Source organism: Bombina bombina, chromosome 1 (genome assembly GCF_027579735.1).
Source record: "Bombina bombina isolate aBomBom1 chromosome 1, aBomBom1.pri, whole genome shotgun sequence".
NCBI lineage: Eukaryota > Metazoa > Chordata > Amphibia > Anura > Bombinatoridae > Bombina > Bombina bombina.
Window position 1 is genome coordinate 558,181,789 of NC_069499.1, and position 17,540 is coordinate 558,199,328.

Genomic DNA, 17,540 nt, shown 5'->3' on the forward strand with positions numbered 1-17,540 from the left:
TTTAAAATGCACAGCAGTACAAAACAAATACCTTTATGCAATAGAACTGTTTATATTTTTTATTATTATTTTTTTTTTGTTGTTGTTGCTTAAGCTGTTTTTTGTTTTTGTTTTTGTTTTATAATTTTTATTAAGGTTTTGCGATTAAAACAATATACGATTGACCAGTATTCAATTGTACCATAGTATTTGATATATACAAAAGAAATACTATGGCTTAGCGTAAATATAAATTATGTTAAATTCACATGTAGTTGACAATTCTCCAATGATACAATAGATGAAATTACGATGAAAAAGCTGAAAAGGCTAAACTGAAACCTATTTTTTAAGGTGTTATAAGACTCTCTCATTTGACAATGAGCCGCTCTTGGACCCAGACAGACTAGTATGGTATCTAGAGGGAATAAAATGATATAGACGGTCTCTTGGACCTCTGCTTAATAAAGTTTTTGACAAACTGAAATTGAATAACATAGTATATAAAAGGAGCAAGTGAGCAACTTATATGGTATATGGTATAAGAAAAAACATTTATATATCACTGTCAGGGTGCCAGGAATCAGACGGAGACGAGAAGTGCAATTTTTATTAATAACAAAAAATAATAAAAAGTCCACAAGTCAAACATCAAGCCAGGAGTCTAAGCCAGAGCTGGTAGTCAGACGAGCCGAGTCAGGGGCATAAGCGAGTAGTCAGACTAGCCGGAATCAGGAACAACGAGAACAGCAGAGTCAGGAACAAGCCAGAGATCAGGAACCAGGAGGGACGTCAGACAGCCAGGTAATACACAGGAACTCACAAACAGGTCTGAGACCACGCAAGTGCAAAGCATACTGAACAGAGGCCCTTTAAATAATAAGTGATGACATCACAATACTGAGACTGCAACCTGTCTCACACGGATGATATACACCAGTCCGGCCATAAGAGGGCGTGCAGGAAATTAGCAGCATAAGACACTCTGCACCAGATTCAGTAAGAGGTGAGTAAAATGGCTGCCAACAGCACATATCAAACAAAGCAGGGAAAAAACCCTGACAGTACCCTCCCCTCAATGACCCCTCCCCCGTGGGAGGGCAAAAGGCTTATTGGGGAAACGGGCATGGAAGGCACGGAGAAGGGCGGGAGCATGAACATCAGAGGAGGGAACCCATGAACACGCCTCCAGACCGTAGCCTCTCCAGTGAACCAAATACTGTACCCGGCCCCTGGACATACGAGAGTCAATAATGCTGCTGACCTCATATTCTTCATGGTTGTGAACAGAGATAGTATTGTAGAAAAGAGCAGCAGCACCACACTTTATGAACTTTTAACTGCTTTTAATGATGAAACATACAGGAAAGCAACGACGTTTCGGTCATCAACTGACCTTAATCATGTTGTATACAGAAGTAGCTAAACACACTGCTTAAATAGCTATATGGGGAGGGGTCACAGATACCTGTGTGGGTGTACACCCATATAGTTAACACTTTCATATATCAAACACAGTATTGTTCTCAAACTCCCTCTAGTGGATAAAGATACTTCATTCTAAATTTCTATAGTGACCTATAAGACAAAACATAAATATGTATATATTATAAAAACATCAATTTACAATAATTAAACATTGCAAAAAGAAAATATTGTAGCACCAATAAATGTACATAATTACCACATTTATACCAATATATCCAGATAGCATATTAATACAGTATATTCACAATGTTACTTGCCAGTCTATTTCCTTATTCATTCCTAGAGGGGCAAGAGCTTGTAATGTATAAATCCAGAATGTCTCTCTGCTTTTAAGTATGGATTGTCTATCACCACCTCTCCTAGGCCTCTTGATCTGTTCTATGAGCTGGAATCTCAGTTGGGAGATGGTATGACCTGCCTGCAAGAAATGGTTAGAGACTGGAGCGTCCCTATTCCCACATCTTATATTGGATTTGTGCTCTACAATTCTGTCCCTTACCCTACGTGTAGACTCACCTATATAAATCTTTGAGCATGGACACTTAATTAAATAAATCACATACTCTGAGTTACATGTAAAGTAACCAGGGATTTTAAATTTCTTGCCGGTCAGGGGATGCAAGAAACAGTTACCTCTAATTACATTATTGCAATTACAACACCCTAAGCATGGGAAGCAGCCTAATTTTGGTGTAGATATATATGTTTGTGTCTGTTTCTTACCTGGGCCTAAATCTGCTCTTACTAATTTGTCCCTTAGGTTTTGACACCTTCTATAGGCTGGCATAGGTGGTAATTCAAAATCTTTAATTTGAGGGTTAAGGTCTTTAATAACAGACCAGTGTTTCCTGATAATATTATTAATATTCTTACTAAGAGGGTTGAATTGTGAGACAAAAACCATACGCTTATTGTCTTTTTTCTGCTTTACATTGCCTCTCAGGATAGAATGTCTAGGAATTTCACTGACTTCTTCTATCTGTTTCTGGATGAGTTGTTTGGGAAAACCTCTCTCAATAAACAGTTTACCCATTTCTAATAATCTGGTATGGGCTGTGTTGTCATCTGAGACTATTTTCTTGACCCTCAGGAGTTGGCTCCTAGGAAGGCTATTGATCAAATGGGGGGGATGGGCACTTTCATACCTTAGGAGACTATTTCTGTCACTCTCTTTCCTATATAGGTCAATTTTTAATGTCCTCCCATCTTTGATTACTTTAGTGTCTAGGAAAGCCACTGACTCCTCACTGAAGGTCAACTTAAACTTAATGTGTCTAGTAGATACATTTAAATCAGCCACAAATTTCTGCAAGGAGTCAATGTCGCCCCCCCCCCCCATATGCCAAACACATCATCGATATATCTGAACCAACACAGTCCATATTGTTGAAATAACTGGTTAGTGTATACAAATCTCTCCTCATATACATTCATAAAGATGTTGGCATATGTGGGGGCGACATTTGACCCCATCGCAGTACCCTGACATTGTAGGTAAAATTGATCCTGAAAAAGGAAAAAATTGCAGTAGAGGATGAGTTGTAATAATCCTAAAATAAATTCACAATGAATGTTAGAAAATCTATCATTACTCTGGATAGCCTGTCCGACAGCCCCTAAGCCACTTGTATGTGTAATGGATGTGTAAAGGCTATTTACATCGAGGGTAAAAAGGATATATTTCTCACTTGACATACTTAATTCTTCTAATTTCACAAGAAAATCACCTGTGTCCTTAATATAGGACATAGATTCCATAGCTAGTGGTCTAAGAAGCTTGTCAAGATATTTGGATACATTTGTCATGATTGAATTAGTGCTGGCAACAATCGGACGGCCAGGGGGAGCTTCTCTGTTCTTATGTATTTTGGGTAGTGTATAGAATACAGGTGTAACAAACTCTTTAATCAACAGAAATTTTTGTTCTTTTTCAGTTATTACCCCATTACATATTGCTTTATTGATGTATTGAGTCAACTCATGTTGTACTTCAAATGTTGGGTCCCTGTCTAGTAATCTATACACTGTATTATCTTGTAGTTGACCCCTAATCTCTTGAACATAATATTTCTTATCAAGAATAACGGTGGCCCCGCCCTTATCCGCTGGCTTGCAAATAATCTCATTATTATTTTTCAAACTTAGTAGTGCCTCATTTTCAGATCTAGAGAAATTACTCTGTAGAGTTTTCCTGTCCCTATCCGTGACTAGCTGTTTATGTTTAAGTACATCTATGTCCCTCAAGACTAACTGTATAAAAGTTTCTATGCTGTTGTTATGCACCTGAGGATTAAAGTTACTTTTACATCTAAGACCCAAATTTTTAAGAGACAAAGGTTAATATTGCAGAAATGAAGAAGGTCATCGAGGCACGAAAACGCCAAAAGTTCCAGAGGGACGAAGATGATTATCGCAGTGGTATGGTGTATCGATGGGCGACGGATCCCAATTACGACGATAGGAGTCGACAAGGGTCGACCAATTGGAGACGGCAACATCGGATGCGCGACACGGGCGCATCCTCCACGTCATCCACAAGCGACACGTCGGGGGACTCCGAAGGAGACGCAGGGGCGGTCGGAAACACCGCCGGAAAATCAATGGATACCAAAACGAAAGAAGCCAGGCCACAGAGAACGGCACGGAACAAGACCAAGCGGAACTGATGGTGAATATCTCTAAACATACTTTTACAGACTTAGAGAAACAGGTAGTCAACAAAGGACTATCATTTTGTCCCATACCAAGATGTGACTTTTTTCAGCTACAAAGGGAACTACATACTTTATTCCGCAATATTAAATTAAAGGCATATTTTGGACAATCACAGGCTGTTCAAGGAGATAATATTAATGCGGACTTGGAGTATGGTGATAAACCTTTGTCTCTTAAAAATTTGGGTCTTAGATGTAAAAGTAACTTTAATCCTCAGGTGCATAACAACAGCATAGAAACTTTTATACAGTTAGTCTTGAGGGACATAGATGTACTTAAACATAAACAGCTAGTCACGGATAGGGACAGGAAAACTCTACAGAGTAATTTCTCTAGATCTGAAAATGAGGCACTACTAAGTTTGAAAAATAATAATGAGATTATTTGCAAGCCAGCGGATAAGGGCGGGGCCACCGTTATTCTTGATAAGAAATATTATGTTCAAGAGATTAGGGGTCAACTACAAGATAATACAGTGTATAGATTACTAGACAGGGACCCAACATTTGAAGTACAACATGAGTTGACTCAATACATCAATAAAGCAATATGTAATGGGGTAATAACTGAAAAAGAACAAAAATTTCTGTTGATTAAAGAGTTTGTTACACCTGTATTCTATACACTACCCAAAATACATAAGAACAGAGAAGCTCCCCCTGGCCGTCCGATTGTTGCCAGCACTAATTCAATCATGACAAATGTATCCAAATATCTTGACAAGCTACTTAGACCACTAGCTATGGAATCTATGTCCTATATTAAGGACACAGGTGATTTTCTTGTGAAATTAGAAGAATTAAGTATGTCAAGTGAGAAATATATCCTTTTTACCCTCGATGTAAATAGCCTTTACACATCCATTACACATACAAGTGGCTTAGGGGCTGTCGGACAGGCTATCCAGAGTAATGATAGATTTTCTAACATTCATTGTGAATTTATTTTAGGATTATTACAACTCATCCTCTACTGCAATTTTTTCCTTTTTCAGGATCAATTTTACCTACAATGTCAGGGTACTGCGATGGGGTCAAATGTCGCCCCCACATATGCCAACATCTTTATGAATGTATATGAGGAGATATTTGTATACACTAACCAGTTATTTCAACAATATGGACTGTGTTGGTTCAGATATATCGATGATGTGTTTGGCATATGGGGGGGGGGGGGGCGACATTGACTCCTTGCAGAAATTTGTGGCTGATTTAAATGTATCTACTAGACACATTAAGTTTAAGTTGACCTTCAGTGAGGAGTCAGTGGCTTTCCTAGACACTAAAGTAATCAAAGATGGGAGGACATTAAAAATTGACCTATATAGGAAAGAGAGTGACAGAAATAGTCTCCTAAGGTATGAAAGTGCCCATCCCCCCCATTTGATCAATAGCCTTCCTAGGAGCCAACTCCTGAGGGTCAAGAAAATAGTCTCAGATGACAACACAGCCCATACCAGATTATTAGAAATGGGTAAACTGTTTATTGAGAGAGGTTTTCCCAAACAACTCATCCAGAAACAGATAGAAGAAGTCAGTGAAATTCCTAGACATTCTATCCTGAGAGGCAATGTAAAGCAGAAAAAAGACAATAAGCGTATGGTTTTTGTCTCACAATTCAACCCTCTTAGTAAGAATATTAATAATATTATCAGGAAACACTGGTCTGTTATTAAAGACCTTAACCCTCAAATTAAAGATTTTGAATTACCACCTATGCCAGCCTATAGAAGGTGTCAAAACCTAAGGGACAAATTAATAAGAGCAGATTTAGGCCCAGGTAAGAAACAGACACAAACATATATATCTACACCAAAATTAGGCTGCTTCCCATGCTTAGGGTGTTGTAATTGCAATAATGTAATTAGAGGTAACTGTTTCTTGCATCCCCTGACCGGCAAGAAATTTAAAATCCCTGGTTACTTTACATGCAACTCAGAGTATGTGATTTATTTAATTAAGTGTCCATGCTCAAAGATTTATATAGGTGAGTCTACACGTAGGGTAAGGGACAGAATTGTAGAGCACAAATCCAATATAAGATGTGGGAATAGGGACGCTCCAGTCTCTAACCATTTCTTGCAGGCAGGTCATACCATCTCCCAACTGAGATTCCAGGTCATAGAACAGATCAAGAGGCCTAGGAGAGGTGGTGATAGACAATCCATACTTAAAAGCAGAGAGACATTCTGGATTTATACATTACAAGCTCTTGCCCCTCTAGGAATGAATAAGGAAATAGACTGGCAAGTAACATTGTGAATATACTGTATTAATATGCTATCTGGATATATTGGTATAAATGTGGTAATTATGTACATTTATTGGTGCTACAATATTTTCTTTTTGCAATGTTTAATTATTGTAAATTGATGTTTTTATAATATATACATATTTATGTTTTGTCTTATAGGTCACTATAGAAATTTAGAATGAAGTATCTTTATCCACTAGAGGGAGTTTGAGAACAATACTGTGTTTGATATATGAAAGTGTTAACTATATGGGTGTACACCCACACAGGTATCTGTGACCCCTCCCCATATAGCTATTTAAGCAGTGTGTTTAGCTACTTCTGTATACAACATGATTAAGGTCAGTTGATGACCGAAACGTCGTTGCTTTCCTGTATGTTTCATCATTAAAAGCAGTTAAAAGTTCATAAAGTGTGGTGCTGCTGCTCTTTTCTACAATATTGTCTACCTTTGGGGGTTAGTGCAGAAACCCCTGTAGCGTGCACCCTTAATTGGATGGTGAGTGCTGGGCCCATTTCTATATTTTCATGTGAACAGAGATAGGACGAGGGAACACAGTGATAAATCGATTACAAACCAATGGTTTCAAGAGAGAGACATGAAAAACATTGGAGATGCGCATTGCAGGAGGAAGGTCAAGAGCGTAGGCCACAGGATTGACCCGTCGTAGTATTCGAAAAGGACCAACATAACGGGGAGCCAGTTTATTGGAAGGCACCCGAAGTTTCAAGTTGCAGGAGGACAGCCAAACCCTCTCACCAACCTGGTAGGAAGGCGCAGGCAGACGCCTATGATCAGCCTGGAACTTTTGTCGCTGCATAGAACAATGAAGGCAATCCTGAATCTGCACCCACATGGAACGGAGTTGCTGGAGATGCTCCTCCAAAGACGGAATAACCTGAGACATGAATGAATCGGGCAGCAAGGTAACAGTTCAGACCAATTATTGTGGTGATCTGAGACATAGCAACGGAGAAACTGTTCCAGAGCTTGATTAGACCGTTCCGCAGCCCCATTGGATTGAGGGTGATATGCCAATGAGAATGAAAGCTGGATCCCCATTTGAGCACAAAAGGAACGCCAAAATCTGGGTAATCCATGTAAACGGAAGACCTCGTGGGTAAAAATTGAAGCAAGTTTCTGAGCAGTAGGCAGCTTCTTCAAGGGAATGCAATGTGAGATTTTAGAAAAATGGTCAACCACCATTAAGTTAACAGTATTGCCATTGGAAACAGGGAGCTCGACAATTAAGTCCATGGAAAGATGTGTCCAAGGACGCTCACCATTAGCAATATGTTGAAGAAGACCCACAGGAAGACGTTGAGGAGTCTTATTCTGTGCACAGACTGAGTAGAGGCAACATATGCAGCAACATCAGAACGAAGATCTGGCCACCAGAATTGTCGAGTGACAGACCAAATCATTTGGTTATTGCCCGGGTGACCTGCGGCTTTAGGATAGTGGTAAGTGTGCAATAGTTTAGTTCGAAGATTCTCAGGAAAAAAGCACTTACAACTAGGTTTCTCAGGAGGTGCATTGGTTTGTGCAGCCAAGATCTCTCTTCAGGAGGTATAACTGGAATAGGTACAGACTCCTCCTTGGACAGAGGCAAAAATTGTCAAGAGAGGGCATCAGCCCTAACATTCTTACTACCAGGCAAGTAGGAGACCACATAATTAAACCGAAACAAAAATAGTGCCCATATGGCCTGTCGGGCGACAAACGTTTTGCTTCGGATAGATAAGTCAAATTCTTGTGGTCAGTAAGAATGAGCACTGGTACGCTAGTACCCTCGAGAAGATGCCTCCATTCCTTGAGTGCCAAAATTATGGCCAGTAATTCCCTGTCGCCAATTTCATAATTGCACTCTGCCGGAGACAATTTCTAAGAGAAGAAACCGCACGGATGCAAGGAACCATCAGGCGTAGGACGTTGAGACAAGAGGGCACCTACTCCAATTTCAGACGCATAGACCTCAAGAATGAAAGGTAGGACAGAGTTAGGATGAGCCAGAACGGGAGCGGCAGCAAAGGCAGTCTTAAGATTCTCAAATGTAGTGCTTTGATACAAAAGCACTGTCAATGAAATAGCCCGCAGCACCGGAGTCAACAAGAGCCTGTGTGACTATGGAGGAGCCCACCCAGGAAAGGACAACCGTGACCAAAGGTTTCTCCTTTAGCGGTTCCGGGGATGAGGATAAAGCACCCAAGGTCTGCCCCCGACAGCACCTTAGGTGCGAGCGCTTCCCGGCCGTGTAGGACAAGACTTTAAAAGGTGGCCCTGTAACCCACAATAGAGGCAGAGCCCCTCACCACCGCGGAGAGATGCGTGAATCCCAACTGCATTGGCTCAGCAGTACCTGGTGACTCGTGACCAGGAGGCATGGGAGGAGAGGGAGGCATGGATGGGAATGAACACGTAGGAGACAACGGAACAGGAGGCTTCCGCAAGCACTCCTTGAAAAAGGGCCTCTCACTTAGTCTGATGTTAATTAGGATTAAAAAGACAACAATGCCTCGAGATCCTCTGGTAAATCTCTGGCAGCAACTTCGTCTTTAATCGCATCAGAAATCCCATGAAAGAAGGCGGCAACAAGAGCTTTATTGTTCCAAGCTACCTCTGCGGCAATCGTACGGAACTCAATAGCATACCCTTCGAAAGGAGGCCACAAATTCAGGGTAATTTGAAATCACAGGTTTATTAGTCTCCCACAAGGGATTAGCCCAGGCAAGAGCTGTGTCAGAGAGCAACAAGATAAGAAATCCCACCTTAGCTCTGTCAGAGGGAAATGCCTGAGGTAACATCTCAAAGTAAATGCCCACCTGGTTCAAAAACCCTTTGCACTGAATAGGATCGCCTCCATATCCCTGAGGTAGAGGTGCAGAACCAGACATGCTCCTGGTAGGACTAGGTGCAGCAGCGGAAACAGGAGCAGCTATAACTTGTGGGACACTCTGGTCCAAATGTGCAGTGCGAGTCAGCAGGGTTTGCAGGGTTAGTGCAAATTGATCCAAGCGGTGATCCTATTCATCCATCCTGGAAATGATGGTAGGTAAAGATGGATTATTAGGACCATCAGGATTCATGACCCTTGCGTAATGTCAGGGTGCTAGGAATCAGACTGAGACGAGAAGTGCAAAACTAATCACACCTTTATTAATAACAAAAATAATAAAAAGTCCACAAGTCAAATAACAAGCCAGGAGTCTAAGCCAGAGCTGGTAGTCAGACAAGCCGAGTCAGGAGCCAAAGCGAGTAGTCAGACGAGCCGAGTCAGTGGCCAAAGCAAGTAGTCAGACGAGCCGGAATCAGGAACAAGGAGAACAGCAGAGTCAGGAACAAGCCAGAGATCAGGAACCAGGAGGGACGTCAGACAGCCAGGTAATACACAGGAACTCACAAACAGGTCTGAGACAACGCAAGGGCAAAGCATACTGAACAGAGGCCCTTTAAATAATAAGTGATGACATCACAATACTGAGACTGCAACCTGTCTCACACGGATGATGTACACCAGTCCGGCCATAAGAGGGCGTGCAGGAAATGAGCAGCACCAGATTCAGTAAGAGGTGAGTAAAATGGCTGCCAGCAGCACATGGCAAACAAAACAGGGAAAAAACTGTGACAATCACTAAAGATAAATATAACCACATCTAAACTTTGAACCAGGATTTAATATAGAGAAAACCTCAGTATACTTATGATTATACCTTCTTTTAGTTATAAAGTGGGTAACTCTTGGGCCCTTAGTGATAAAACAACTTTTAGAAGGCAGAAAGTAAGAGAAAGAGATCACTTATGGATCCTTTTATGACTCAAATGAGTAATTATAACAGGTTCAATCAATATATCAATCAAATTGCATGAAAATCATAAACAATGTACAGAAATATATATAGTAACATTTGTAAGGTGCTTGTGTTGGGTATGGAAAAACAGCAGGCAGAAGCCGCTCCAATGTAGTCCCTAAATGTCTAGGGTAGGTGAAATTGGCTTCTGGACCTTAAAAATACCTTAGTAAGATAAAAAAAAATGTTTTAAACATCATTAACTAAGTAACTGGTAACCCACTCCAAGAGATATGGAAAGATGTAGAGCTGAAGTAACCTTGCTCAAAGGAAAGACGTCTATTAACCCTTGGTCTAATGGGACTTGGTAGCTAGGGGAAAGTAGAATCAGAGAAACTAAAACGGTATATATGTTTCGAGTTCTAGTGGGTGCATGTGTTCCTTATCAAAAATACGCTGGTAGTTACCAGTAGTAGTTTGTAAAAATCGCATCAGCATACGTGGCTCTTAGATATGTTAGCTATTGTAAGATAGTATCTGCTTAATCAAATTGTGAGAGTATTGGACTCCACTGTCTCGGCCGCAGACAAGGAGACACAGCCTCTTATATAAGGTCTATATAGGTTAAATAATGGAACTCATAACTTGAGCTAAAATTCCTATATATAAAGTTTTTTTTAGGAATTAATGCAAAATTCAAGGTTCATGCAGTACAATGAGATTAGCGTGTATATGAACCCCTGTCAACAGGACTCACTTCACCAGGCAATAGTAAGGATTAGCTGAAACTTAGAGCTATCAACATACTTTAATTGGGCTCAGAACAATAGTAATCTAAATTGGAACAGTAATATGTAAACAAAGACCAATAGCCTCTCTGTCAGCTATAACAAATTCCCCCATGATACCAAGCATTAAAAGTTTGGCCATGCAGTTAGCCATAAGAAATAACAGTCAAAATAAAAGAATAAACAAGGGAACCTTTTTAGCTAGTATAAGATAACCTTGCAATTGTTAACCTATGCCTGCTTTCAGCTGTTGTGAACTGTCCACATGGAAAGTAGTAGTATTCTCCCGCATGGCAATCGAGAGAGTGGCCGTGACCGTTGAATCGAATCATGTTAAAAAGTTTGAGAGTGATGTCTTTGGTATAAATGTCACTGCTGTCAACCGGATGTCAGGTTCCGATCGGCGGAGTGTTTTCATCAGGTAGTCTGGAGACATATAATCCGGTGTCATGTAATCAGCACCAATCAGGGTCCCACTGGTGGTGTCAGTAACATCTGGATCTTTCACTGCATCATCATCGGCGACCTCAGCCGACGAAAGTAACTAAAGCTGGTCTCGTTCCACAGAGGTTCCTGGATGTGTCTCTGTTGATGTCTCATGTACTTGCGAAAGTAAGTTTGCGAAGGTCTCTTTGATTAGTCTCTTTAGATTGTTAAAAAGATCATCTAAAACTTCATACAGACGTGACTCCCAGCAGTCCAAGGATAACATGGTCATTACTTAGAAAGTAGGCTACGTCCCTTTATGCTATGTTTTTTGTTTTTTCCCATACAGGCAAAGTTGTGGTACTTTGTGGGTGAGGTGAACAATTATAGTCCAGATACCTCTAAAATACCCGGAAGCCCGGGGGGGGGGGGGGGTGTCTCAAGTGTGTTGCGGCTGACCGCTTTCATAGGCCTCAGTTGCGTGGATCATGGTTTTAAGTTATAGCTCCAAAGATCAATGTATCATTAGGATCTGTGGGTTATGCTGGTGTTGAGAATACTTCTTTTGTGGCTGGATGCTGTATAGTTTTATGAATAGAGAGTAGATTGAAAAAACATAAATTATGCTTAAATAGAAAAAGAGATAAAAGAAGGCGCCAACATAGTGCGGTTACCAGTGGGATGGGACACGCAGAGCAAGTAATACCATATACTCACAGAATATAAGACACTTGAAAAGTGTCACAAGTGCCTCCTGGACCCTCAGAGTCGTCCAGCTAACTCCCACTCCACTGTGGTAGTAAGATTCTCCTCGTCTTTGCCGATTATGGTGGCTCAGCTGATGGTCTCGGCTGCAGACTGTATTCCAAAGGGACAGACTTCAGGTCCACTCAGATCAGGATATACAGATACAGTCCGTGCTCTCCAGATAGGAGACAAACAGCAAGGCTAATTAAAAGCGGATGATGTGGTGGCAAAATCATATATTACCAATGGTAATGAAAATAAAAGTTCGTGGCTACAATCTTAAAATAAATAAGACTTTAATGGCACAACGTTTCTCGGTCTGTACGTGACCGTTTCCTCAGGTGCATAAGTGTATTGATTATACACTTACGCACCTGAGGAAACGGTCACGTACAGACCGAGAAACGTTGTGCCATTAAAGTCTTATTTATTTTAAGATTCTAGCCACAAACTTTTATTTTCATTACCATTGGTAATATATGATTTTGCCACCACATCATCCGCTTTTAATTAGCCTTGCTGTTTGTCTCCTATCTGGAGAGCACGGACTGTATCTGTATATCCTGATCTGAGTGGACCTGAAGTCTGTCCCTTTGGAATACAGTCTGCAGCCGAGACCATCAGCTGAGCCACCATAATCGGCAAAGACGAGGAGAATCTTACTACCACAGTGGAGTGGGAGTTAGCTGGACGACTCTGAGGGTCCAGGAGGCACTTGTGACACTTTTCAAGTGTCTTATATTCTGTGAGTATATGGTATTACTTGCTCTGCGTGTCCCATCCCACTGGTAACCGCACTATGTTGGCGCCTTCTTTTATCTCTTTTTCTATTTAGTCTCTTCCCCTGGGTCACCAACAGGGATCGTTTGAAGAAGTTGCTTGCCTCCTGTGATTTGGATATCACGCCTACCACTTTTGTATCCATTAGAACTTTGCTTTTGGGACTATCTCACTATATTATTGTGTCTATATTATGACCATTACATTGTATATTAATGCCAGTACCCCTTTTCAACAAAGAGTATACTGTTAAGACATCATTAATTGACCACCACTGATTGATCTGGTCACATATGGTTCCAGTTTTGTCACTATATTTTATGTTTGTATTTTTATACATTTTTATTTTATATTTATAGAAGCTATTTGACCGTTGGCGCACTAATTATATTTTTTATATGTATAAATTATGCTTACCTGATAATTTCATTTCCATCAAGGGGAGGAGAGTCCACGGCTTCATTCATTACTATTGGGAATTAAGAACCTGGCCACCAGGAGGAGGCAAAGACACCCCAGCCAAAGGCTTAAATACCTCCCCCACTTCCCTCATCTCCCAGTCATTCTGCCGAGGGAACAAGGAACAGTAGGAGAAATATTAGGGTATAAATGGTGCCAGAAGATGAATAAATTTAGGTCCGCCCCTCGATGGAAATAAAATTATCAGGTAAGCATAATTTATGTTTTCCATCTAAAGGGGAGGAGAGTCCACGGCTTTATTCATTACTATTGGGAACATATACCCAAGCTCTAGAGGACACTGAATAAAACCGTGAGGGTAAAAGGCGGACCCTAATCTGAGGGCACCACAGCCTGCAAAACCTTTCTCCCAAAAATGTAAAATTTGTAAAGCTTTGTAAAAGTGTGTAAGGAGGACTAGGTAGCCGCCTTACAAATCTGCTCCATAGAGGCCTCATTCTTGAAGGCCCAAGACGAAGCCACAGCTCTAGTTGAATGAGCCGTGATCCTCTGAGGAGACTTATGTCCCGCTGTCTCATAAGTCAAGCAAATCAAGCTCCTCAACTAAAAAGAAAAAGAAGTAGCAGAGGCCCTTTGCCCCTTGCGCTTCCCAGAATACACCACAAAAAGAGATGTAGACTGTCTGAAATCCTTTGTGGCCTGAAGATAAAACTTCAAGGCACGAACCACATCAATGTTATGAAGTAACCTCTCCTTTGAAGAAGAAGGATTAGGACACAAAGAAGGAACAACTATTTCCTGATTGATGTTACGGTTAGACACCACCTTGGGGAGAAACCCCAACCCAATGCGAAGTACAGCCTTATCCGCATGAAACACCAGATAAGGAGGACTACTTTGCAAGGCAGCAAGTTCAGATACTCTGCGTGCCGATGCAATAGCCAACAGGAAGAGAACCTTTCAGGACAGAATCTTAATGCCTATGGAATGCATAGGTTCAAACGGAACCCTCTGCAAAACCTTAAGGACTAAGTGTAAGCTCCAAGGCGGAGCTGACTGACCAAAGACAGGTTTGATTCTAGACAGAGCATGAACAAAAGATTGCATGTCAGGGAGCTCAGCGAGTCTCCTATGCAACAAGACTGATAAAGCCGTAATCTGTCCCCTTAAGGAACTAGCGGCAAGACCTTTCTCCAAACCATCTTGGAGAAAGGACAGAATCCTGGCTACCTTCACCTTATACCAAGGATATCCATGCTTCTCACACCAGGACAAGTAAGTCCTCCACACCTTAGGGTAGATGCGACGAGTGACTGGCTTCCTTGCCTGAATTAGAGAATCAATCACACTTTCAGAAAAGCCTCTCTTGGCTAAGACTAGGCGTTCAATCTCCACGAAGTCAGAGAGTCTAGATTTCGATGTTGAAAGGAGCCCTGTGACAGCAGATCCCTGCAACAGGGTAACCTCCACGGTGGAGAGGATGACATCCCCACCAGATCCGCAAACCATGTCCTCCGCGGCCACGAAGGAGCAATCAGAATGGCCAAGGCCTGCTCCTGTTTGACGCGTGCCACTAGACGAGGTAGAAGTGGTAATGGTGGAAAAATGTAAGAAAGGCTGAATCCCCAAGGAACCACTAAGACATCTATCAGCTCTGCCTGAGGATCCCTGGACCTCAACCCGTATCGAGGTAGCTTGCAATTGAGTCTGGACACCATGAGATCTATCTCCGGCGTTCCCCATCTGAGACAAATCTCTGCAAACACCTTGGGGTGAAGAGACCATTCCCCTGGGTGGAAGGATTGCCTACTGAGAAAGTCCGCTTCCCAGATGTCCACACCTGGAATGTGAATCGCTGAAAGCGAGCAGTCACAGGATTCCGCCCACTCCAGAATCCGAGACAACTCCCTCATCGCGAGGAAGCTCCTTGTACCCCCCTGATGGTTGATGTAGGCAACCAAGGTAATGTTGTCGGTCTGGAATCTGATAAAACTGACCGACCCCAGAGAAGGCCATGCCTTCAGAGCATTGTAAATTGCTCGTAGTTCCAGGATGTTGATCGGAAGGAGAGACTCCTCCCTGGAACACTTTCCTTGTGCCATCCTGGCACCCCAAACAGCTCCCCATCCCGTCAGACTGGCGTCCGTGATCACAATCTCTCAGGACGGTCTCAGGAAGGAAGTCTCTATGGACAGCTGCTCCGGACAATTCCACAAAGAGAGGGAGTTCCGAGTCCAAGCATCCTTGGATATCAACCAAATAAAGTTCAGAAATAAGGATATGTCTGAGTCCTCTGGTTGAATTGTTCAGCTTGTTAGCGTTCCTCAGTGAAATTCCATGCAAAAGGAAACAGAAAATTGCAACATAGTGTGAATCTGTAACGACACTTTAAGGAAGTAGTTGTTTTGTAACAAATGACTACTCACATTTGTTGGAGCTTTCGACTAAGCTCAAGGATATGCACACTCCCACTTTATACTGATGGGAAAACAGTACACTAGGCAAAACTTGGATACAAATTTTATTAAAATATATAAAAGCGTCACAAGAGCCTTACTAACACCACAGTGTGAGGGTACAAAAGCAGAGTTAATTTAACAGATGCTTCAAATAGCCAAACTTGCAAAGAGGTAAGTGGATCAGCAGGAGTGTGACCGCCGAAACCAATACCACTTAGTTACAAGGTAACAGTGCTATTGCCCCAGGTGTCCTGGCTGATGTAGAGACTCAATAAAAGTCAAATAGAACAGTTCAGTTCAGTTGGAACTGAACTGTTCTATTTGACTTTTATTGAGTCTCTACATCAGCCAGGACACCTGGGGCAAGCACCTGCTGCGGCAGAAAGCGCAAATTCTCCATCCTAAACCTATAACCGGGCTCGGAGGTTTAGATGACGCAAACTCCGACCCAGAAGGGGCTTCTCCGAAGAGTCGGAGTGGGCCCGTCATCGTATAGAGCCTCTAGATCTTCCATTGGTGTAGACAAACCCTGGGCCGGGCCGCCATGATACACCCTACGCTTGCGCTTAGCAGAACATGGTAGGATATGTATCACCTTCGAAACAGCCGATTCCAGTTGGTCCGCAAAGTCTGACGGCTAACAAATCTCTCCCGAAGGAGTAACGGTTGGACCCCGGGGCGCTGCATGTGCAATCAGAGATGAAAGTAGGGAACGCACCTCACGGGACGAAGAACCCTCAGAGGTGGACGGCTCAGTAGTACTAGACATCCGTTTACATTTAGATGTTGTAACCTTATCAAGGCATGTGGAACATAGTTAAGCAGTTTGCCATTACCATCCTTGGAAACAAAATGTGCCTTATGGGCAATTTAGAAGAGTCCGCCGCAATTGTAGCTCTATATCCGATTATGAGTCTCAGAGTCTCATTTTACGAGAACGTTTCATCGAGAAAAACTACCCAACATACATCATTAATAATGGGTACAGTAGGGCTAAATTTGATGATAGAGAGAAATATTTCCTTACTGCTATCACCCAAGCAGAGAAGGCCGAGGGAATTAACAAATGCCCTCTATTCATAACTCAGTACAATTCCAACCACCACTTAATAAAACAAATTATTTACAAACATTGGGAGATTCTGATGAAAGATCCCATTCTAGGAAAACAGTTGGACAATAAACCAAGAGTAGTCTATAGAAAGGCTCCCACTCTAAAAACATTGCTGGCTCCTAGTAAAGTGGTGAAACATAAGACACCACCTACACGTAACCATCTATCAGTATGCCAATTACCATCAGGTTCTTTTAAATGTAGGTCTAATAGATGTAAGATGTGTACATTTGTTAACAATAAACAAAAAACTTTTAGATCTAGCATTACCCATAAATCATACACTATAACCGGGCATGTATCCTGTGCATCCAATTATGTTGTATATTTGTTGACATGCATTTGTGGAATGCAGTACGTGGGGCGCACTTGTAGGCGCCTTAGTACTAGGTGGGCTGAGCACCAGCGTAATATGAGAAATAACTATAGACTTCACAGTGTCTCCAGACACTGTAACAATGCTCATAATGGTGACCTCAAATGCTTTTCCATCAATCCCATCGAACATATATCTAAGTCTCATTTATATAATCGTTTTTTCAGACTTAGGCAGAGGGAGACCTACTGGATCCATGTACTAAA

At 41.8% G+C, this 17,540-nt stretch overlaps 1 protein-coding gene across 1 annotated transcript in view; it reads right to left on the reverse strand.

Moving 5' to 3' along the window:
* TMEM41A (transmembrane protein 41A) overlaps positions 1-17,540 on the reverse strand; it is an 84,741-nt gene that overhangs the window by 42,288 nt on the left and 24,913 nt on the right. The window lies entirely within an intron of this gene.